This window comes from Balaenoptera physalus (genome assembly GCF_965194825.1).
Source record: "Balaenoptera physalus genome assembly, chromosome: 5".
In the NCBI taxonomy this organism is placed as follows: domain Eukaryota; kingdom Metazoa; phylum Chordata; class Mammalia; order Artiodactyla; family Balaenopteridae; genus Balaenoptera; species Balaenoptera physalus.
In genome coordinates, this window is record NC_138884.1 from 29,254,793 (window position 1) to 29,280,743 (window position 25,951).

The 25,951-nt window shown below is 37.7% G+C and overlaps 1 protein-coding gene and 1 long non-coding RNA gene across 8 annotated transcripts in view; one reads left to right on the plus strand and one right to left on the minus strand.

The window, feature by feature from the left end:
• LOC309661641 overlaps positions 1–13,751 on the plus strand; it is a 122,319-nt gene extending 108,568 nt beyond the window's left edge. Inside the window, exon 2 of the long non-coding RNA XR_014264129.1 lies at positions 12,578–13,751. This is a non-coding gene — a long non-coding RNA (uncharacterized lncRNA). The remainder of the gene's footprint in view (positions 1–12,577) is intronic.
• Positions 1–25,951, minus strand: part of INPP4B (inositol polyphosphate-4-phosphatase type II B) — a 750,879-nt gene that overhangs the window by 535,116 nt on the left and 189,812 nt on the right. The gene's annotated exons all lie outside the window — the stretch shown is intronic.

Sequence of the window (25,951 nt, forward strand, 5' to 3'; positions counted from 1 at the left end):
TTTCTAGTTGCCCTCAGCAGCACTATTAATTTGTATGAATCAGTCTGTGATGAACAGAAATAGAAGCCTTAGTAGAGTCTATTTAGTTTACTTGTTGAAAAACTGAATACTGCCCCACCCTCCAAAAGCATAAAATATCACTAATGTTTTTAAAAATTAAAAATAAAGTACCTGGGCTTCCCTGGGGGCACAGTGGTTGAGAATCTGCCTGCCAATGCAGGGGACACGGGTTCGAGCCCTGGTCTGGGAAGATCCCACATGCCGCAGAGCAACTAGGCCCGTGAGTCACAATTACTGAGCCTGCGCGTCTGGAGCCTGTGCTCCGCAACAAGAGAGGCCGCGATAGTGAAAGGCCCGTGTACCGCGATGAAGAGTGGCCCCCGCTTGCCGCAACTGGAGAAAGCCCTCGCACAGAAACGAAGACCCAACACAGCCATAAATAAATAAATAAATAAAATTATTATTAAAAATAAAAAATAAAGTACCTGCAATTTTTAAAGCATTTAATTTCGCCAAAAATAAAAGATTCAAAATAAAATGTAAAATTATTGGTTTAGTTTAAACAGAAATATGATTTTAATTAGCTTGAATATAAAAGTATTGGCTTATCTAACCAAATTATTGAAAAGCGCTATAAGAAGCTTGCCCTTAGGAATGATTATATTTATAAAGCCAAACGCTGTTTGCATGACACTTCCCTCAGTTCTTGTGCCTCTTATGCTCTTTAGATGTTAAATTTACCCTATTGCAGAAAAGCTTAGTCATCATGTCAGGGAACACAACTTGTGATAGTGTTAAGTTTATAGCCTTAAATTTTGCCACCAGAAGGAAAAAAGAGGCTTTTCCTGGCTACTATTCCTCCTTTCCACCAATATCCAATAAGAAGAATCCTAGGAAATGCCCAGCTTAGGTCCTATTGGACCTATTATGTCTGTCTTTGGATCATCACTGTGGTCCATTTCTCCAGCTTGGCTTAGATCCTATGTCCATCCTGGATCCATCACTGTGGTCAGTTTCTTTAGAACATACCAAATGTAAAATAGATAACTAGTGGGAAGCAGCCGCATAGCACAGGGAGATCAGCTCGGTGCTTTGTGACCACCTAGAGGGATGGGATGGGGAGGGTGGGAGGGAGGGAGATGCAAGAGGGAAGAGAAATGGGAACATATTGTATATGTATAACTGATTCACTTTGTTATAAAGCAGAAGCTAACACACCATTGTAAGGCAATTATACTTCAATAAAGATGTTAAAAAAAAAAAAAAAAAAAGAAGGGGTTATTCTTATTGGCTATAGCAGATGCCAGCCATCAGATTAGGGTCTCTCTGAGGGAGAAGAATGGGGAAGAAGGACAATTGGGTATAGGAAAACAATTACCCCTTTGTTATGCCACACGAAACCTTTTACAAGTAAGTCCCATCCTGCTCCCAACGTCACATTTTACTATTGCTTCTTTTATACATTTATCCTTAACACAGTAAACTTCTTGGCCTTTTCTCCAAATGTGCTGTGTCTTTTCATGAATTCATGTTGTTTTCTTGCCTAGAAAAACCTTCTGTTACACAACCTGTCATTGCCTACGCATTTTTAAAGACACAGCTCAAGGATCACCTCTGTGCATTCTCTCTCTTTCTCCTTCCCCCTTCTCACACACACACTCATGCATACACTCACTCACTCTGGATTTTCCTTCAACTCCTCAGGAAATAAATACTCTCTCCCTGCTAAAGCAGTCCCTCTGTATCCATCCTATTGAAATCAATCTCGTTACGTGTACTTTGTTACATCAAACTCTGATCATCTCCAGTTAGTTGCCATTTCTTATATTTATATACTCATACTTTGCCACATCAAAAACAGCCCATAAACATTTATTGAATCAGTAAATGAAAATCAACATCCTCCAAGGTTTAGCACTCAACTCACTAATTAGTCAATATTGAATAACTGTCTATTCTCCTGGGAAGCAGTTCTAATATATGCCTAAGAATCTCTTCACTTTTCCATCAGCCTAGGGTTGAGAGAAGAACCACTGGGCATGCTCTTTAGCCACTTATTACCTTTGTTTATTTCCTTAACCCTGGAAGAGAACAGCATATTCTCATCTGTGTAGTAGTATATTTTGTTTGTTGGGTTATTAATCGAAGGAAAGTTGATTGAATCCTGCTTCCATAAAAAAAAAATAGGTGAAAAGAAAGTAATAAATGAAATGTGAGAGAGGTAGATTTTTTTTATTGCCTCTTATGGACATATTGTGACTGAACTATAATAGATTATTGCTCAGGAAAGAAATGTTTTGTGTCGTCCCTTGAATGTGTTTCATTGGTGCTCCCCACCCCTCCCCCCGCAGTACGCCTTCCCTGTTGTGTAGCCTGAGCACTTATTTGTGTTTATTATGTGTCTGGGAAACTCCTTGGGAAGAATCAGCCTGTCATAGAGAATGAATATGCCCTCTCTGAAAAGGAAAAAAAAACATTAGGAATTCCATAATATAGTGGGGCCATATCTTATGAAATGCCCAGCGAAAAGATGAATCAAAGAAAAACATAAGCAACCTGAGCACCTAGAGAATAATCACAGCAAGAAAATGGTGCTCTAGTAACTGACAGATTCAAAGAATATGTCCTGAGAGCGGTGAGTTGGCTGAAGTGCCCTGATATTCCACAAAGGTGCGAAGATGGAAGGGTGTCATTTAGATCATGCTCTAGTGAAGGGCTCTTGTACCAGGAAGCTGTGTATCAAAAGCTTCAGTGATAGCAGATAGAGCCACTTGCAAACGTCTCTCAGGCAGAGTCCTTTAATCATACCTTAGTTATGTGAGGCTTTCATTTGGATGAGCGATGCATTCAGGAAACATAGTTTTATGGGTGTTATCGGATGGAGATATATACCACAGAATGGAAGAAATATTCACCCTAGAGCATCAAATAATATTTATTTATTTGACGAAATTTCACCAAGTGTTAGGAACAGTTAACTTTTTTTTCTGCCATTTGGGGGAGATAGATTTTTCAAATGGGAAAAGACAGGATGGATGTATTAGTATTTTTTAATTAGTGTGTAAAAAATTCCTACAAACTCAAGTGGCTTAAAGCAATGTCCATTTATTTGTTCATGGTTTTTTAGGGCAGAATTCTGGATATGGTATAACTGGGTTCTCCACTCAAGGTCTCATGAGGCTGAAATCAAAGTGTAAGTTAGGCTGAAATCCTACTTGGAGCCTCAGGGTCCTCTTCGGAGCTCACGTGGTTGTTGGCAGAATCCGGTTATTTGTGGCTGTAAAACAGAGGTCCCTGCTTTCTTGCTGACTGTCAGGTGGGAGTTGATCTCAGCTTCCAGATGCTGCTCTCAAGTCCTTGCCAGATGGCTCTCTCCATCTTCATAGCCTGAGTCAGAGAATCTCCCGCATGTCAAATCTCTCTGACTTTAGGAAGGGCCATATCCCTTTAAAGGATTTACCTGGTTAGGTCACTCCCTTTTGAATAATTCAAAGCCAACTGATTGTTAACATAATCATGGAGATGACAGTCCATCCTACGCACAGTTTCACCACATTCAAAAGGAGGGAAATATATAAGGCATGAATACTAGGGGTGGGACTTAGGATTGGAGGCCATCTTAGGTTCTGTCACCATAGAGGATCTCTGTTTTAGGAAGGTGACTCTGGCCAAGTATGAATGATAGATCAGAAAGGTAAGAAGACACAGCCAATAAGTGTCATCTTGTGTGTCGATTCCAGTTACATGGTGGGAGCTTCCTAGAGCACAGTGCTGATTCACCAAGACAGAAGGAGCCTCGTAATTAAGCAAAGGACTGGAGAGTAGCAGCAGATGACATTTAGAGGGCATCCAGGTAGTCCTGGAAATGGACAATGTCAACCGGAATCAGAGCAGGTACAGTAGGAAGGGAGAAAATGCAGGAGATATACATACCATGAAGCTGTGATAGACGTTGGACAAGGAAACTGGAGAGAGAAATGAAGATGATTCTGCTCTGGAATCATATGCAGGCAATTCTCACAGGTGGCCTCAGGCAGTCAGCAGTGTACAAGTGTCTGGGATAAGAGGGCATTTAGGAGTCTCATGGGCCAAAGCATCCCTCTGGGCAAAAGTCAATTCCCATGGCCTTAGCCATATCCTGTGGTAGCTTATATTTTTTTATAGGGGCCATGATTGGCTATGCCGATCTTTTTCCTTTTCTTGGATCATCACTGACCTTCACTGACGTTTCTCTTCTAAGTAACCTTTTCTATCCTCTTCTCTTGGTCCAGGGAGTTTTCCTGATGACTTCCTTTCTCCTTCTTCACTCAGGCAATCTCACGGGCTCTTTTCTCAAAGTAAGGCAACTTATTTGCCAGGACTGAACTGCCAAAACTTCCATTTTTTCTTCGTTTTATGTTCCATCTCTTTATCTACCACAATTCCCTATTGTTCTAACCATTGTGAACAGGTGTGCCATGCACATGGAGATGTTTGGGAGCAGCTGGGCATCTGGGTCCAGAGCTTGGGAGAGAGATTAAGGGTTGGGAACTTTTTTTAAAAAAATGTAAACCTTCACTTTTGATTAACATCAGCATTAAAACGAAATCTCTGAATTCGCTGCACTGGAGAAGGGAAAATGTAACGAAAACTATCACAGTGTTAGCAAAATGGTTTTATTTACATCATTCACATTGGTAGCCCTGTCCCACTTTGAGATTCCAGGAGCCCAGTGAGATTAGCTTGCCATAAAAATTAAAAGTTATGGTTAAAGCAGCAACCATTAGTTGAGCATCTACTCTGTGCCAAGTCATTTATACATGAGGCAATAATGGTGACGTGGTGTAAGCAAATGGGCTCTGGAACCAGAATGTTTGGGTCCAAATATCAGTTTCCAACATAACTATATGATTCTCAGTAAGTTACTCACTTAATCTTCTATGTCTGTTTTGTTATCTGTATGATTAGAATAATAACAACAGTTGTCTCTAGACTTTTTCTGCAGGCAAATAAATTACACTACTTAGCACTTAGAATAGTGTCTTATACATGGCAAACACTAAATAAATATCAACTGTTATTATTTTTATGCATCAGGATATATTATCCACACAATTATCTATCGAGGAAGGGAGGATTTTTCCATTTATCAGTGAGAAAACTGAGACTCAAAGATGTTTTTAAAAAACTGTCAAATATCTCAGAGTGAGAAAGGGCATGAAGTTGCAATTTGAATCCCACGGTGTGACTGGTGATCATGTCCTTTTCACGCATAGTGAAAAGGACATGATCATCAGTCACACCGTGGGATTCAAATTGCATTAAATACAGATGATTGACATTAAAAAATATTTCTTTTTCTCTTGAATGATTGTTCTGGACTAGATATAATTGACTTCCGTCTAGCACAGTTTCTAGTGCACAGGGACTGCATAAATGGCAAGTAGCTGTAATCATTATCTATTTCACCATGAACTATTTAAAACTGACCTAAATGGATATAACTCTCTAAAGTTTTGGTAGAACCATATAGCTTACCTCTGCACTCAGTTTCTCACACAAAATATTCTCTCTCTCTTTCTTAATCTCTCTCTCTCCCTCTCTCAGATTTGGTCCATGATAGGAACAAGGATTTACACTTCATTATTATTTCATTATTTTACCTTTATATTTGATGATAGAGAAATTGCATACAGTAAAATAGTAGGTCATCAAATACAACAGAATCAGTGAATAATGGACAAGGGAGTTAAAATGTCCTGATTTTATTCTGTTTTCTATTGAAAACAAATAAGAAATTATAATATGAAAAATTCATATACACTAGATACAAACCAGCTTCTTCAATAACATTGAAAGTTATATTTTAGATGTTTCTAATTTACTTTTTGTGATGTGCAGTTCTACGAATTTTAATATATATATAGACTTATGTAAGTATCAGTACAATCAGGATGCAGAGTAATTCCATCATCTCTGAAAGCTCCCTTAAAGGTTATGCTTTACGTGAGTCTTTGGAAAATAATAAATAAAAAGGTTAAACTCAGAGATACAAAAAAGAATGAGAAGATAATGGAAAAAAAAGATTTAAAATTTGAATAAAATTTAAGTTCTTCTCCTGACTCTGCTGCTTATTAGCTGTGTAATTCTGTGAACATCTTTAATTTTTCAAGCTCCAGTTTCTTCATTTTTAAAATAAGAAGGTTAGGCTAAATGAGTCCCTACTACTCTTACTTGGTCTCAAACTCTGGAATTATGATTCTATGTAAATCACATGAACCCAAACATTTCAGAAAGAATCCTTACTTTTCTTGCTAAATAAATATATTTCTTCTATTCCTTCTTTATGATCTACTCCTGAGATGTAGTCTTTAATCTCTTGTTTATATTCATTTCTTAAACTACCCATTGGAAAAATGACTACAGCACATAAAGTATATAGCATCACATTTTCCTTAATTCCCTCTAGAATGTATGATTTGAATTATGGTTTCAACATTGTTATGACATTTTGCTATATTGCTACTTCAGTGTGATATTTTGATTGATAAATTGTAATAATTTTTAGTAGCTTATCTTCAAAAGAAGATGAAACCTGAGGAATGACAAGTGACTTGAGAAACTCCAACTTTCATGCTGTTCTCTTTATTGCATTTTCTGGAAGTTGTGTTCATGTGATCCACCTTGGCAAGACAAGGTTAAGGAAAATATGTGTGTCCTCCACCCAGGGTTTTCTATAGAATTTCTGTGGTGGCTGATGAGTTTAACAGATGATTTAATCAGTGCAATTTCCCCCTTTCATCTGTGCCGTTTCCTCTGAACTCCAGGAGACACTGTGCTTGGAAATGAGACACTTGGCGCCTGAAATAGCGCCAGCTTTTGTTTATTGCCTCACAGGCTCAATTTTATGAGATTAGTGGCAGAGTGTTCCTTCATTAAGTCACTAAATCTCATTTCCCCTGATGGCCATTGAGCGCCCCCCTGGGTGTGAAGATCTGGCTGGAAGGTGGCTCCCTGTGGCTAACTGCCCATTGATGTTGGGCCAGTCTTTTTGCAGGGAGGGGGGAGGACACTGGGCAGTGAGCGGTGGTCCCTGTCTGTAGGTGTGCCCCCTCCCAGCTGGATATAACCCAGAGGGAAGGTGATGCAGGTCAGCTATGCATGTGTGCAAGTGGGAGTGAGCGTATGTCGGCTACATTCATGTCTCTGCAGCCAGGGAAAGGGTGGAATCTACTTTTAGTGTCAATTTGTCATTATCGACAGTGGCTGTAGGCATAAAGCTTTCTCATAGACTAGAAACTCCCGGTACTCAAGGAAAGCCACTGAGTAGAATTGAAAGGTCATTATAAGGGCTCTTGACTTGAACATGCTTCGGTCAATTGAGAGTTTATTTTAACCACTGAGTTTAAGTGTGAGTTTCTATTAACCAAGAATCTTTCTGTAGCCTGGAGGGATGCAGAACAGACTGGCTATTTACTACAACAAACCCATGATATTTGTGGATTCAACCTTGGAGGACTCAAATCATTTGCAAGCAACCCTAATGTGCACCGTGAGACTGATTGCATGGGACTAAGCCATTAACTGATGGGTGAATCTAGCCAACCACCAGCAGCTAAGTATTGATACTTTTTTGCATTCTCCATTTGTTACTGTATAGCTTTCTGTGTAGTGATGTAAGCATATTTCTTTGTAATGTGTGATGGACAGATATATTCAGAGACCATGAGATTCTGGACAGAAATTTTATTTGTGAAAAATTAAGGGGTCTTTAAAGATCTATATGTTGTGAATTTTAGATTTCCCAAGGATCTTTAGCTATAGCTCCCCCAAATATTGAGTCTGCTGTAGTGTAATTTGTGTCTGAACTACGGTAACCCTTTAACTTCTATTAATTCAGAGTAGAGATGACCTTGGTAGTAGCATGTAACAGTCCTTGAGTCCTGTAATCTTGATACTATTTTACTGTACATCCTATCAGAGAAAAAGTTTATGCATATACAGTAAGTCCCCTACATACAAACCTTCAAGTTACGAACTTTCAAAGACGCGAACGTGCATTTGCAGGTCCAATCATGTAAGTTAGTTCACATGTCTGGCGTACATTGCCATGTGTGCATCCTCTACAAGTGGCTGTGTTTTGTGTACTTTACTGTACAGTACTATATGGAGTACAGTAGTATAGTATCTTTATTTCAAACCCAGGATGTCAGGAAGCAAGCACAAAAGCAGCAATGATGTAGCTGGTACTGCTAAGAAGCACCAAGAGATAACGATGGAACTTGCTGTGCAACATGAGGAGCTTATTAATGAAGACCTGATGGAATTGGAGGCCCAGAGAGAGGATGAAGAGAGACAAGAGGAAGAAGAAAGTAACTGAAGAACCGAACAGATTCACGACGCAGGAAATGGCAAGGGGATTTTCTGTACTTGAGGAGGGACTGTTAGTTTTTGAAGCACAGGACCCGAATGTAGAAGAGTACATGAAGGTTGCAGCAGCTGTTCAGAATGCAATGCAGTGCTACCACGTCATCTATGATGAGAAAAAAAGAGCTACTACCCAGACATCACTGGATCATTTTTTTCAAGAGGGTAGATAGAATTGAATCCAGCAAGGAACCAGAACCTGTCCATCAATGTTAGGTGTGAGTGAAATTGCAGCTTGCCCTCCATCTCCTATTGCTGAGGACCCTTCAGCTCTACCATCTCCCACCTCCTCTCCCTCCTCCAGTCAGTAACTCTTCTTGCCTGTTCACTCAATGCCAGCCCCTGTATGCCAGCTGTTATACTGTACTTTTCAAAGTGCTGTACTGTAAGATTAAAAATGTTTATTTTTTGTGTTTGTTTGTTTTTCATGTATTATTTGTGCAAAAAGTATTATAAACCTATTACCGTACAGTACTGTATAGCCGATCGTGTTAGCTGGGTACCTAGGCTAACTTTGTTGGACTTAATGAACACGCTCTCAGAACAAAACTCATTCATATGTAGGAGACTTACTGTAATGTCTTTGTCTGGTTTGCATTAGAGTAATACTGACCTCATAGAATGAGTTAGAATATTTTCCCTCTGCTTATACCTTCAGGAAGAGACTGTAGAGAATTGGTATAATTTCTTCCTTAAATGTTTGGTAGAATTCACCCATGAACCCATTTGGGCCTGGTGCTTTCTGTTTTTGAAGGGTAGTCATTATTAATTCAATTTCTTTAATAGATAATAGGCCTATTTAGATTTTCCATTTCTTCTTGAGTGAGTTTTGTCAAATTGTGTCTTTCAAGGAATTGGTCCATTTCATCTAGGTTATCAAATTTGTGGGCATAGAGTTGTTCATGTTAAAATCCTCCTCCCGAATATTTTCGCAGGTATTGACTCTGCCTCATCTCAAAGCACTGTTTTTTAACAAATATTTTTATAAGGTATAATTTTTCAAATATACCATAGGCACAGCAGGTGACTGACAGAGACAAAAACATCAAATACTATAGTTTTCCTACCACTACCCCAGATCAGAATGCGTCAGCTATCTCTAGGTCTTCATGTTTGATTTCACCTCACTTTATCAGTGAGCACACTGCTTGTTGTCTTTGAATGGGAGATATTAACAACACTATAATAGGAATTAGTTGAGAAAAGAGAGGTGGATCATTTATTTCCAGATATAACCACAAGTAAAAGTGAGAATTCTTATCACCGTACATGTGTCTCATCCACTTCTAGATGAGACCGTGCAAGAACTAAGATTAAAAAGTAGAGGTCTAGCAAAACTTTCCCTGCTTATTATAATTTAATAATGATAATAATAATAATAATAATTAAAAGATGTAAAACCTCAGACAAATACTAAACTACATAGGATACCAGGAGTATAGATGTAAACTAGGAATGTTGTAGGCAAACCAGAAAAAGAACATACTTTGCAATTCTATGAATTCAGTGCAATTCTAATAAAAATAGCAACAGGTTTTCTAGTAGTACTTAAACTAATTTTTAAATGTATATGAAAATGTGAAAGGAAGAACCAAGACACTCTTTTAGAAGACCAACAAGGTGGGAGGACTTTTCTATTGGTAATCAAAATTTATTATAAAGCTACAGTAATTGGGCTTCCCTGGTGGCACAGTGGTTTAGAATCTGCCTGCCAATGCAGGGGACACGGGTTTGAGCCCTGGTCTGGGAAGATCCCACATGCCGCAGAGCAACTAGGCCCGTGAGTCACAACTACTGAGCCTGCGCGTCTGGAGCCCGTGCTCCGCAACAAGAGAGGCCGCGACAGTGAGAGGCCCGCACACCACCATGAAGAGTGGCCCCCGCTCGCCGCAACTAGAGAAAGCCCTCGCACAGAAACAGAGACCCAACACAGCCAAAAATAAAAATAAATTAATTAATTAATTTTAAAAAAAAAGCTACAGTAATTAAGATTATGCAGTATTGGTACAAGGATGAACTAATAGATAAATGGAATGAAACAGAGAGCCCAGACATAGAATTATTAATGTATGAACAGTTGAATTATGAGAAAGCTGATACTGCAGAGCTTTGGGATAAAGATAATTTTTAATATCTTATGCTAGAACAATTATATATCTACATTTTTAAAATGGTCTAAATATGGAAGCTAAAACAGCAAAGCTTCTAAAAGACAGTATATGGTAATATGACATCAACAACTCCGCAGAGGGAAACATTTCTTAAAAGAATTTAAACAGCACTAAACATAAAATAAATGAGGGATAAATTGGACTACATCAACATTCAAAACTTCTGTTCATCAAAATTGAGAGTAAAGAGGCAAGCCAGAAAGCTGGAGATTTTTGAAACACAATCAAGAATTCCAAGCAATTAAAAAACAAAGACAATCAACACAATAGAAAAAGGGTTAAGGGCCTTTAAATAGCATTTGCAAAAAGAAGATAGCCAAATTGTCAATAATCATATGAAAAAGTGTTCATGCTCATTAGAGTTCAGGGAAATGCTAATTAAAATCACGAGATATCACTATACACCCAGTTAACTGGCTAAAATTGAAAAGATTCCCAATCACCAATATTGGAGAGGATGTGAAGCAGTGGGAGCTCTCTTTTACTGCTGATGGGAATATAAATTGCTACTACTTTGGAAAACTATTTTGACAATATCTACTAATGTTGCAGAAAGTTATAACCTAACAGGCAATAATTGCATTCCTAGGTATATTTCCATCAGGAATATATGCACATGTGCCCCCAAGAGACATGCAGAGAATGTCTGTAAAGCAGTATCATCTGTAATTTTCCCAACAGTAGACTAAAAAATAGCTAAAATGTGGCATGTCATACAATAAAATGCACCAAAAATGTTAAAAGCTACAGCTTTTCACAATAACATGATGAATGCCATAGACACACAAAAGGAGGTAGAAAAGAATAGTGTATGCTTCACAGTATTTACATAATAAATAAAGTTCCAAAACAGGAGAGGTTATACAAAGTGATTAGTAAGGATACATACTTCGGAGGTAAAACTACAAAGAGAAACAAGGAAGTGATTAAATCAAAGTAATCCTAGTGATTATATTTAAGGGAACAGGGGTGGGCAATTCAATGGAGACACAAAGAGGGTGGCAATGCTTTATCCTTGACCTGATGATGGTTACAAGGGTGCTTGCTCACTTTGATAAATCATTAAGGACTTTGTTGTGTGTGCGTATGTGCGTGCAATTTTCTGTATTTTTTCTATATTTCAATTTTTTTTTAAAAAGATAAAACCTACTGTAACAACTGTTCACTCAATCCTCATCTCACCTCATTATTTGGAGTATATTAAGCTCAGCTTCATTTGCCTGAACTATTTTCAGTGCTTACCATGAAAATGCTTAACAGCCAGTTGGGTGGAGGTTTAGGTGAGGATTTCATAAAATGTCAAGTTAAGACTGAGAGCAACAACCAGTAAGTGTTGTGTTGCCTAAATCCTGCCCAGGTGTGTGTGGAGAAATAAAAGCTGTCCTCAGAGATGGTTTATCTCTTTTATGGCCTCTGGTGCATGCAGCTCAAACAAAGTCCTCCTGATAACCCTGCATGATTTCAGTGAATCCTCAAGTACTTTTTCGTAGCTGTGGAGGGAGCACAGTATAGTTGAAGGAGCATGGACTTCAGAGAGAACAGATCTGAATTCTACTCCTCTCTCTTGCCCTTACCATCATAGCTACCTTAAGCAAGTTACTTCACCAAGCTCCAATTTCCTCATAAATGATGTGGAGGTGATAGTATCTTCCACACTGGATGGATGTGAGAATCAAGTAAGATAGAAAGCACAGCATTGAACTAAGGGCCTTGCTCAAAGCAGATGCTGATATATGGTACTTACTTCTTGTCCTTCACTGTTTTACTGTTTTCCACCATTGGTAGCAAGTGACTAATTGGCTAGTAAGTCCTAAATAAATAACTGTCTATTGATTGTGTGCATGCAAATGCATTCCCTCTCTTTTTCTCCCTCTCCCCAGCCCCATCCCAGTTAGATTCGACTCTGAACTTCCAAATGCCTCAGAATTTGAAACAAAGTAAAGACATTTCTTATAAAGGAACTCACTATTTCTCAGCATCATCCCCTCTACAAAAAAAAGAAGGTGAGGGCTTCCCTGGTGGCGCAGTGGTTGAGAGTCTGCCTGCCAATGCAGGGGACGCGGGTTCGAGCCCTGGTCTGGGAAGATCCCACATGCCGCGGAGCGAGTAGGCCCGTGAGCCACAACTACTGAGCCTGCGCGTCTGGAGCCTGTGCTCCGCAACAAGAGAGGCCGCGATAGTGAGAGGCCTGCGCACCGCGATGAAGAGTGGCCCCCGCTTGCCGCAACTAGAGAAAGCCCTCGCACAGAAACGAAGACCCAACACAGCCATAAATAAAGAAAGAAAGAAGGTGTTTTCTTGGTTAGTTTGCCTACTACACTACTAAATTGTAACATACACCTTTACTCAAAGCTATGAAACTAAATTGGCTCAAATTAGCAACAAAATACATTAAATGACAGTAAATTGAGACCATAAAAGGCAATGTTCCCTTACCTCTAGATGTTCTCTTACCTCTCTGCTCTACACAGTTCCTTGCAAATACAATAAAAATTAATAAATCTTAAGGAAATTCACACACTCAAAAAACTCTGGTAGAATTGTATCATTTCAAGGGAGTGTCAAGGGCTTGCTTGATTAATGTTTTCTTGTTTCCTATTCCACATCCTTTTGGATTTTCTAAAGTTCTTGTTTTCAAAGCCAGACCTCCCTCCTTCCCTGAACAGCCTCTCCTACCTAATATTACAAAGGAGAAAACAAAGTCAGAGCTACAGTTTCAGTTTCATTTGAAACCCAATTACTCAATTAAGTTCAGTAAATATTTTTGAGGACATTTTGGAAGAATTGTGGTCAGCAATGAGGTGGATAAAATAGTGAGTAAGGAGAAGACCCTGTCCTCAAAATAATGTTCCAAAGCGCAAAGCGACACAAATATCCAAATAGGCACAATTCACTGCAGATCAATCCCAATGCCACCATCAGGGAATACAATCCTCTATAGCTTCCAAAAAAAAAAAAAAGAGAGAGAGAGAGAGAACATGTAATTGAAAGGGTTCCTGAATCTAGTACCTGCATGAATCACTCTCAGATCTAGCTTATTCAATTCTCACAGCAACTACATGTAGGATGAGAAGTTACCAATTTGATCCAGAATTCAGGTTTTCTGTCTTCTGATCCTTTGCATTTCAGCATGGTTTCAGAACTCTTAAAAAAAAAATAACAATAAAGAAAATACTTCCTGTGAATCCTTTCATCATGCTTGTATGGCGTCCATTTTCCTGGTTAAAATGATATTTATGAAAGTCATCTCTGCTGGTGGTCCAGCTCAGTAGGTGAGCTCCATTATCTCCATAGTTGGGCAGTTCTTGTCATTTTATTTTCTAAGCTTTCGTTTACAGGGAACAGTAGATTAACATTGTCTATCCTCAGTGAATTCCCATTTTGTTATGGAGCACACCCTGGTTCCAATGAACCACACTCTTTCAAAACTGGCCCAAATCTAAATCAGAGGATCATCTACATGCTCATTTTTAATATCTGGCTTGAAAATTATCTGACAAGTGCAGCTGATTTTGTGCACCCTGAATATTTAGGGCACCTGCATGAGTTATAATTCTTAAACAAAACACCTTTGCTTTACATTTTCCATAATTAACTAGCATGAGGCTGTGGTTTAGTAACAAGACTTAAAAGGATTCTGTGAAGTTAATGAGTGGCACAGTTAATTATACAAGTATAAAAATTGGAATCTGTGACAACATACTGTAGGCTATAAATTTAATTTAATTTGGTTTTTATCATTTACATGTGTTATTCCATTGAAAGTCCACATGAAGGGCATGGGGAGCTTCCCACTATTCTAATCTATCTGCTGTTTTCACTTGTACTTTTACTGGCTTCCTGCATTTTTGTTGGTTTTCAAAAGCAAGACTTACTGTCAGAAAGCTAATATTATTCCTTAAATATTGACAGGGATATAATGTAAGAATATTTGTTGGATTAATTCTGAAATGCAAGCTACCAGTAAAATCAATACTTCAATACTGAAGACTGAGGGCAAAATTAAATTATAATCCTGGGGAAGATTTTAAAATTATCTTATCCAAAGGGAACCCTCCTACACTGCTAGTAGGAATGTAAATTGGTACAGCCGCTATGGAGAACAGTATGGAGGTTCCTCAAAAAAACTAAAAATAGAATTACCATATGATCCAGGAATCCCAATCCTGGACATATATCCAGACAAAACTATAATTCGAAAAGATACATGCACCCCTATGTTCATAGCACCACTATTCACAATAGCCAAGACATGGAAACAACCTAAATGTCCATTGACAGATGAATGGATAAAGAAGATGTGGTGTATATATATATATATATATATATATATATATATATATATACACACACACACACACACACACACACACAATGGAATACTACAGCCATAAAAAAGAAAGAAATAATGCCATTTGAAGCAACATGGATGCACCCAGAGGTATCGTACTAAGTGAATTAACTCAGAGAAAGACAAATACCGTATGGTATCGCTTACATGTGGAATCTAATATGATACAAATGAACTTACCTACAAAACAGAAACAGACTCACAAAGAGAACAGACTTGTGGTTGCCAAGGGGATGGCAGGACAAGGGAGGGCTGGATTGGGAGTTTGGGACTAGCAGATTCAAACTATTATATATAGAATGGATAAACAACAAGGTCCTACTGTATAGCACAGGGAACTATAGTCAATATCCTGTAATAAACCATAATGCAAAAGAAAAAAATTTTAATAAATAAAATAAAATTATCTTATCCATAAAAGAATAAGAACATGTGTGATGATAAAATAAATTTCAATGGGCCAAATATCCTAACCAGCAATTGTCTCTATCCTGTGGAAGAATAACACAAGAGAAAATGAGCTTAATTATATCATGAAAAATTTCAGTCAGATTCCTGACATTCAGTCCTTAAAATGGATATCAGTAAGATGTGGCAGAATTTGAAAAATAGGCTGCAATCTCAATACTAGGTAATGTTTGAGAGGTTTTCCAGTTGCAATATCATATATTTTTGTGATAGCTAAACCACGGGGGCTTCTTCATTTAGCAATTCTTTCATAGTTGAAAAATCTTTTAAAAACACAACTAGATCTTTTTTTGTGCTCTGTCAGATCTTAAGTATGGTTATTTAAAATATGAATCTTTCAACACCATTCACCTATAGCGCACCAGCCGCTGACTGGGAAATAGTGAGGCTGTTACTTCCATCTGAAGTAAGAGGTGCTAAGGGAATTCCCTGGCGGTCCAGTGGTTAGGACTCGGTGCTTTCACTGAGGTGGCCCGGGTTCAAACCCTGGGTGCAGAACTAAGATCCCGCAAGCTGCATGGTACAGCCAAAAATAAAATAAAATAAAATAAAAAGTTAAGTAAGAGATGTTGGAAGTCTCTCCACCAAAGCAGGAGACAGTCCAACTGAAGCTATTGGTAGATGCTTAGTTGGGGACGAGATGTTAGTAAATGGGGCCCACGAAGTGCTGCCTTGAGCTCAAGTCTTCTAGATGATTAGATGAGGATTGAGGTAGACAGGATTCCGAAACAGAACAAATCAGAAGAGTGGGAGACGTTGAACACAGTTTGATCCTTTGCACACAAGTGGTCTCTTAAAAACTTCCCTGCAAAATCCTGAATCTCACTGTTATTGCCTCATTATTAAATAGCATCACACGTGTGATCTTTGTAGTATTCATAGTGTTAATCTTCGATCACACTGATGGCTGTCCCCCAAAAGTTTGCCCTCTCTATTTCATAGCCTGGTGTTGACTCTGGGAGGTACTGGCCCAGTCAGAGATGCATTTCAGGTTTGTCCATGTGACTAGTTCCCACCCAAGGAAGATGAGAAGGAGGACTGTGTCATCTCCATCCTGAAGCTTTTAAGAAGCAAATGGATCTGGAGGAAGAGAACTCAGAGGCCCCGGGAGATGGTAGAATGAAAAGGTGGAAAGATACTGAGTTCCCTGAGTAACCTCATGGAGGAAAATTCTCCACTAATCAGGAATACCCACATTGGACTCTTACAGAAGTGAGAAGGAAAGAAAATTTGGTGTTTATTAATCAGACCACCTAGAGTAACCCTACAACTCCAAACCCTAGGACAAAGTAAAAGAAAAATACAGATACGTAGATTTTTATTTTAATTCCTGGCTGGGGAAATGTCATCTTTTTATTAAGGATTGAAAAATTACTGGCACAGGTTAAGATCCCTTGTTGAGACAAATTATCAGTTTGGTAACTGAGAAACTGAAAGAGATTAAAAACGTGATTGAGAATAAGAGTGTGAGGGAGGAACAAAGGACATTCAGTGTTTTTCTGGTCCAGAAATACTCAAACAAGTTATTCCATCTCAAATTTATCCTCCTTGATATGGCTAATATCCTTCTTGTTTATTTGCTAAAATATCAAATCAGATTAAAGATGTTACAGCACTTGAAAACTGTCAAGTACTAACAAACGTAAAGCAATATCATTGCTAATAAATTAAGGTAATCAGAACAGGTCTGTAGATAGAAGGATAATGAAATTATATTAATTTCATTTATCTTTCAGATTATATTGAGAAGTTTGTGGAAATTTGCAATTACACTTTAATATAGGAGATAGAAGTCTAGAATTAAAATGAGAGTGAGAAGTAAGTGGGTGATATATTTAAGAATGGGCAAAGTTAACATTTCAATGCAAAGAATATGTCTTCTTTTACAGAAGAAGAATATTTGGACAATTAGACAGGAAGCAGGTTGTTTTAAGACATAGCCATTTAATTGTGTATTTTTTTAAAAATCTGTCCAATTTGCTGAATAATTATATTTCATATTTTTAAATAGACCACATATTATTCCATAAAGAAAAACTAACAGATTTGAGATTTGTATTTATTTACAAGTTGAAAGACTATTTTAATTGTTTTGATCTGTTTCTGAGAACTTCTATGGCAACTGTCACCATAGTTTTTAGATTTTCAGATAAAGCCATTAAAAAAATTAGAAACCTTTCAGTCAGTGAATTTTTTTGTAACTCCAATAAAATTAAAGAGTATGGAATATGAGAAGCAAGTAAAAAAAAGAGAGAGAGAGAGAGAGGGATGTATTTTTTTTTAAATCTTTGCTTATGTGAGCTAATTATCTTGGGAAAGTATTTCCAGATATTCCTAAAGGGTGACAAAGGACTAAAATGTATCAGAGAAATGGCTCAGGAATGTCAAGTACGTAACTCTCAGGGCTGAGGATTCTAATTGTTCACCTGAGGGATCCAGCAGGTTCACGCAGCAGCTTCAGTTATTTACCTGAACAGGAAGGCATGAGAGTCCTCCCCTGCCTTGGAAGACATTACGCAGCATCTTGTTGACTTTCCCTATACACCACGATCCATGCCATCCCTGCCAGGACTTTGATGGTGGCGGGCTAAGCCATGCCCCATAAAAATATGCTCATCAAGGCACTCAGAGCCTGGCCCGTCCGTGACTCATCTACCTAGTTCCACTGTGCTTGAGGACCATTCTGTTCCTTAGCCCAACCTAGGTCTCCCTACTTCCACCCCAAGCTAATTGCCTGCTTGCTGGCCCCTGGATCTCTTTGCCACCTCTGCCACCCACTGCGGCCATGTCACCTATGTCACTTTTCAGCTTTCCGTCTAATATTTCACCAAGGTCTCACCTAGTCCTGGGGCCATTCTTTGTGGACCTGGATGAGGTTGCTGCCACCCAAAACCTGGTACTGCAACATATACAAACTGGGGAATGTGAGGGTCTAACGTGGGATATTCCAACCCTTCAGAATACCAAAATCAAGTTAATCTCCTTTTATTCAAAAACATGAAACAGACAACAAATAACAGTAAAATAATAATAAACGGTTTCATATTTGTATATATATTTAATACTTATAATTAGAAAAATTAAGTTTTAAGAATTTCTTTAATTTAAAGGAAAACACTAAAGAAATCAATGTAAATATTTTAATTCACTAAGAGAAAAGAAAAACTAGAGACACAGGGCAAACTAAATTACAAGAAAGCATGGAAAACAGAAAATATGAACAAGATAACTGAAGTAAGAAATTAAATCTTGGGCTTCCCTGGTGGCGCAGTGGTTGAGAATCTGCCTGCCAATGCAGGGGACACGGGTTCGAGCCCTGGTCTGGGAGGATCCCACATGCCACGGAGCAGCTGGGCCCGTAAGCCACAATTACTGAGCCTGCGCGTCTGGAGCCTGTGCTCCGCAACAAGAGAGGCCGCGATAGTGAGAGGCCCGCGCACCGCGATGAAGAGTGGCCCCCGCTTGCCACAACTAGAGGAAGCCCTTGCACAGAAACGAAGACCCAACACAGCCATTAAAAAAAAAAAAAAAAAAAAAAGAAATTAAATCTTACTTTTTTTGAACCCAAATCCTATATTTCATATAGCTTTTTTTCTCAGAAATTTCACTTCTAGGATTTTATTCTAAAGAATGATTGATGTGTCAAAGACAGCTACAAGGTTATTCACTGCTGTTTTGTTTACTAATGCAAAAATGGAAATAATGTAAATGGCCAAAAGAACCTATTTAAAAATTATGATACAGTGAGATGCAATCTGCCATTAAAAATATTTTCATTAACTATATGAAGTGACATAAAACTTTCAGAATATTTTATTAAGTAATAAAGAGCACTAAAAACAATGGGATCTCATATTTAGAATACTTATTTTGCTTGCTAAATAAGTATATGTGTGTGTATATATATATATAAAAAATTAAAAGTATACATCGAAATATCAACAGTTGGGGGAGAAGATTGTTGATTTACATATAACTGATCCATAATCCCAAATTATTCTGCAAGAAACACACTTTCACTTCTGCAATAAAAGAATAAAAATGTATATATAATCTCAGATTAGGCTAAAAAAAATTTAAAAACCTATTTACAAGAGATACACCTAAAGAAAATAATAGGAGAGTTTAAAAACACGAAGATGAGGAAGAGTTTAGAAGTAAATAAAGTTAAAAAGCAATTGAAGATAAAGCCATTACTTGTACCAAAAAAAAGTTAAATGAATTAAGAAAAATTTAATGACATTATACAGCCATTAAAATCATGGCTCACTCAGTATTTATTAATTAATATCTTATGATACAGTATTAAGTTAAAAGGGACACCAAACCATATGTATATTACAAGCCCTATTAATAAAACATGCAATAGATATGCTATATTACATTAAACTAATATATTAAATACACATATAAGAAAGTTTAATATGACTATATTACGTGCAACACATATTATGACATATGCATTATTAAAACAGACTGGAAGAAATAAAGTAAAACATTCATAATGATTTTCCTGGGTGACTCATTATAAGTGATTTTTTTCAATGTTCATAGCATTTTTTTCATATTTCTATACAAATATATTGTTTTTATAATCTGAGAAAACATTTAAAATATAAAATAGGTATTAGCTATTAAAACCAGTCATTTCATGTGATATAAAGATAAGATTAGGAGAGGTAAATGAATGAAAAAGTTACAAAAAGTTAAGCTTTTCTTCTGTTTTTTAAAATAAATTCACTAGCGTCATTGCATCAAATCTAGAAACACAGAGAATGGTATTTTTAACAACAGCAAAAATCAATCACATGAATTTCCTTTTTTTAACATTTTTGAAGTTGTTCTAAGATTCAGACCTCAGAAATGAAAATTTTTAACATGCGATTGCTATTCTCTGTGTATGCAGGTCCTTACTTTCCTACAATTCATTAATGTCCAATGACATCACCAGCACTGCAGGGGGAACAAAAGGGTACAGAGAAGCGCAACCTATCTATCTATCAACCTTCTAATTTGCTAAAATCCCTTAATGAGGACTAATAACCCTTAATATTCATGTGCTTGATAAACAAGCCATTTGACTGGAATGGAAGGTCAACACAGCCTGAGGCGATTTTCCTGCTGTTCTGTCAGATTTTAATGGCTACTGGAGTGCAGTTGCTACAAATACACACACTAAATGCCCACCCGTATATTTAAGCATGGACTTTAGAAATAAAGGAAATCACTGAACATGATGTATTTGTCAACACCTATCCTCCTGAGCCCGGGTCAGTCTTTGTGGTCGGACACTTAAACCTGAAGTTCTGGGGCAACGCCGACCTTATTGACATCATAATGGGCTCAAGAACCACCACCAGATGAGGGTCATCAGTAGGACTTGTTGCCTAAATGGCATAACTGGGGGAAGTGCTCAGAATCTGTGTGCCTAACTGTAACCCTCTTTCTCCATCCCTGCTATGCTTGTCCAATCTTCGTGTTTTGCCATTTTCTTGTTTCCTGATCTGTCCTCCAGTTTCTTTCCCCAGAGTCCTGACCCACTTGGCCAGGACTTTGATATTGTGTTGGCCCAAAAGTTTGTTCAGTTTTTTTCCATAAGACGTTGCAGAAAAACCCAAACGAACTTTTTGGCCAGCCCAATATCTCTATATTGGAAGCTACTTTCACCATCGGGTACACTGATCATGAAGATGAGAGCATCTGGCTCCATCCACAAAGTACCGACCACCAAGTCCAATAACCGTAATGCGTGTACTGACCTGTTTGAATATAGTCTCTACCTGGACATTAGAGAGGCCAGGAGTGCAGGTTCTGGGGTCAGACCACTGAGTTCCAGTCCTGTGTCAGTTGCTTACTAACTGTCTGAATGCGAATGTGCCATTTAATTTCCCTAAGCCTGTGTCTCCTTCTGAGAAAATATCTCCAAGGGGTTATTTCAGGAATTAAATGAGATTCTATATAAGAAGCCAAGCATATGGGCAGCACTTAGGAAGTCTAGGAGTAGGCTACCTGTGGATAGCAAAAAATATATATAAGATCTTCAAGAGCAAGAAGAATGATGAGAACCTGCCGAGCCTTCCGCCCAGGATGGAAGACTTAGAGAAGATGATTGGGTAGGGGTAACTGGGTGCAGGAACTAACTGTTGGGATTACGATTCAAGGTTAAATCTTTGTCCTATGAAAATCTAGAAGTCTAGATATCTAGGTATAAGATTAGTGCCAGGAAAAAAGCAAGACTATCTTAATATAAATTTACCTGAAAAGCTATGATAAACCTTAAATTTCATTCAACAAGAAAGATAATTAGCTCTAGAGCTATAGATGGGGATGAAAATGTAGATGTAGGTGAAAACATAGATGCTTTGGGGTTTGGAAGCATGTCTAATTGAAAGTGAGAGGGTCATTACAATCACCTTTACTCCTGAGCCATATAAATCCATCCTAAGGACTGCTGACCCACCAATCTTGCTAAAGTGCTGCAATGACCATCAGCCAATTCATCTCTCAAAGCCCTTGAATGGATTATAGAATTACATATGATCTCTTCTGCATGACATCATCATAATGTCCAACTTTCCTTTGCAGCCTTTATCCCAATATGTTCCTACCTATTCTTAGTGCTCCAATGAAACACACTCTGAAACAAACTATGCATTTCCTGCCTTCATGGTTTTGCTCTTAACAATTTCTTCTTCCCAGAAATCCCTCCAACTTTGTAAATCCCTTGCAACTCTACCCATCTTTCAAGACTTGTCTCAAATACAGTCTCACTGTATGATGCTGCAACTCGAACTGTGTATAGAATATGTGGTTCCAGAAACCAAGGGATGAAAGTAGGTGTGGTCCTACTTACTGTCATTGCCAGTGACACTTGAGAAATTTGTGCTTATCGTCCTCATAACTTTAGGCTTTCAGGGCACAGAAGTCTTAGTTCCCAGAGAGTAACACTTTCACCAGGGGATACAATAAAAGTTTCATTGAACCAATCAAAATTTTAATTTTACTGAGGTATAATTTACCCTTTTTAGTGTACAATTCTGAGTTTTGTTAAGTGCATATGATCAAGCTACCACCATCAAATCAAGATACAGAATAAGTCCATCACTCCAAAATATATCTTCATGCACCTTTGTAGTCAAACCCTACCCCATCCTTCATGTCTCATGCCTCAATGTTTTCTACCCTTATAGGTATGCCTTTTCCTGAATGGAATCATATAGTATATAACCTTTTGGCTTCTTTCACTTAGTGTAATGTATGTCATTGCATGTATCAGTAGTTCATTCCTTTTTATTGCTGAGTAGTATTCCATTGTATGAATGTACCACAGTTTATTTATTAATTAACCAGTTGCAGGACATTTGCATACTTTCCATTTTTGGCTATTATGAATAAAGCTGTTATAAACATTCACATACAGGTTTTATCGTACTTATGTGTGAATCTAAATTTTCATTTTTCTTGAGCAAATACCTAGGAGAAGGATTGCTGGGTCATATGGTAAGTGTATGTTTACCTTTACAAGAAAATTCCAAACTTTTTGAAAGTGGCTGTTCTGTTTTGCCTACCAGCATCATTTGAGACTTCCAGATATTCTGGATCCTTGCCAGCCCTCAGTATAGGTATAGTCCTTTATATTACTTTTTATAAAAAAAAAACAAAACTAGACATTCTAATAGAGGTATAGTAGTATCTCATTGTGGCTTTGCTCTTCGTTAATGACTAATGATATGAGCATATTTTCATGTACTTATTTTACATCTGTGTATCTCTTTTGGCAATGTTGTCTCTTCAATTATTTTGCTTTTTATTGGGTTATTTTGTTTTCTTATTGAGTTTTGAGAATTTTGTGAATGTTCTAGATACAAGCCCAATACTAGATATGTGTTTTGCAAATATTTTCTTTCCATCCGTGGCCTGGCTTGTCTTTTCATTTTCTTAACAATGTATTTGAAGAGCAGATGATACTAATTTTGATAATCTAATTTATAATTTTTCTATAGATCATGGTTTTGGAATCTTTACATAACAAAAGGTCACAAATCCTTTCTCCAGTTATTTTTATAGAAGTTTTATAGTTTAGGTCTTATATTTAGGTCCATGATTCATATAAAGTTAATTTTTGTATATGGTGTATGGTATGGGTTGAAGTTCATATTTTTAGCATACGGATATTCAATTTTTCCAGTATCATTTGTTGAAATGACTACCTTTCTACAGTGAATTAATTTTGTTCCTTTGTCAGAATCACTTGACTATGTATGTGTAAGCCTATTTCTGAAATTCCCAATCTTTTTCATCAGTCTATATATCTATCCTTTTTCTACTACCACACTCTCTGGATTTCTGTAGTCCTATACTAAGTCTTGAAATTAAATAGTGTGAGTCTTTCATCTTTGTCCATCTTTTAAAAAAATTATTTCAGTGATTTTAGTTTCTTTGCCTTTTCAAATTTTAAAATCAACTTTCCAATTTCTATAAAAATATTTTTATATTGAATTTTTTTATATAGGACTAGTTTTATTTTTCTTCATATTAGCATCCAGCTTTCTAGCATTTTAAATGTTTGTAAGTATTTCCAGCATCTACTTGTATATTTTTCCATTGTGGGATTTTTTTTTCTGTTTTCAATCTAGTAGCCTTACAATATTGTTTGCAACATTTTATTATAAAATTTTTCAAATGTACTGAAAAGTTGAAACAATTTTAGTGAATACACAAATACCCACCACCTAGATTCTATGATTAGATTTCACCCTCCTATTCTGGTTCTTAAGGGAAGATATCAGTGCAATTTATAGAATTTATATAATTTATAAAATTGCTCTGATAATATTTGGAAAGAGTCCTGTTGAATATTGACCGATGAATGCTGACAGTCACTCTAGGCTCTTCATGTCAAACACCAGGAAACAGGAAAGGAGTCACACACTTGACTCTGATTGTCATGAGGAGGTAGGGATACTGTTACTCAGCAGGGGAAGAAAGTAATACATTTGCAACCTGATGATAATGGGCATTTCTCTACCCTCTCCTACCCAGTGTTGATGGTAAATTGGCAAATGCAATGGTGTACATTGGCCTGTGAAGGGTATGGAAATCGAGGGCTCTGACCCTTCAGGGATTTGGATCAGCCCACCAGGTAAGCCATCTAGACCAGCAGAGGTTCCAGCCAGTGGGTGAATGTACTCTGGAATGAGTACAAGCTGCTGGAGACCATGAGTATCAGTTGCAGCTACACGTCCTGCTGCAGGGGCAGGACTGAAGTTGATCAGACTAAGCTTCTTCTTTTACATTTCCCCAGGAAAAGAAGCCAACCATAATCCAGGAAGAGCTGTCCCTAGATGAGGTAAGTTACTACTTAAAGCAAGTGAATCTGGGTGTAGCCAGCACCTAGATAGCCTGTCAGGCCCAGGTACTCATCTCCCTAGCTGCCAGGAGTGTTGGCTGTTAACAGCTCATGGCCCAGAAGGCAGATGGGAGCTGTCTCATCCTAGGTTACACTTCCACCCAGGGAAAGTCTGCTTCCAATGACTGGGCCCTACATCCTTCCCTAATTTGGGGCTACGTCCAAATCTCCCCATAGAATTGTCTGAGGCCTCCCTTTAATGTAACTATATTTCTTTTCAATTTCTCCCTCTGCCCACCCTGCTCCTCCCAATTTCTTACAGGAGTTGTTTCTGAGAGTAATTTCTAGTAAACCCCCTGAATATAAACCTACTCAGAATCTGGTCCCTGGGTAGTCTGTCCTAAGATACACTTGCACGTACTGCATGTTTAGTGTTTCTCTTTCTGTGTATCTGAGGTGCAATCTAGCTCTACCTGGTCTTAAAGCTTCCTCAGGTGTTCATGATGCGCACTCCTGATTGGGAACCAGTGGCATTAAGGATTGAGTTTTGGCAGTGTTTTGACCCAATTCTGGTAATCAATTTTTAAGAAAAAATAAATATATGCCTGTCAAAGGAAAGACTTTTGCCATGTTGAGATCAATTAGCGGTGACAATATAAATTTACCTTTACAGGAGAAATATAAATATGAAGGCAGATCATCATGACATTATTTATTAGAAGATTATGGTGATGGTGTACTGAATTAAACCTACAAGGCCAGCTGACTGGCCATGAGGAATATAAGAAGTGAGTCACCCAGAGAGGTCAACCATATCGAACGTCCTCTAGTCCTGCAACATTTCTGGTTCCTGCTAGTTAATAAAACCAATCTTATTTTGTTAGAAGAAATAGTTAATTCTAAGTATCTGATAATGCCCAAACTAGTAACAAAGATTTAAATTCCTCTAGGGAAGTGATTTTTTTTTAGATGGTATAGACTCTACGGCCAGCATGTATTTCCCATTAGACAGCTGACTTTGTGTGTGAGTTTGGGCAAATCAATTTACATCGCTGGCTTCATTTCCTTATTTTCAAAATGTTCATGTTGAGATAAGTACTCCTTAGGTTTCTTCTGACTCTACAAGATGTTGATTCTATGATGTGCTTCTCCAAAAAGGAAGACCAAGTATGAAAGAGATCTGACACTCAGTGTAAGAATGGTTAG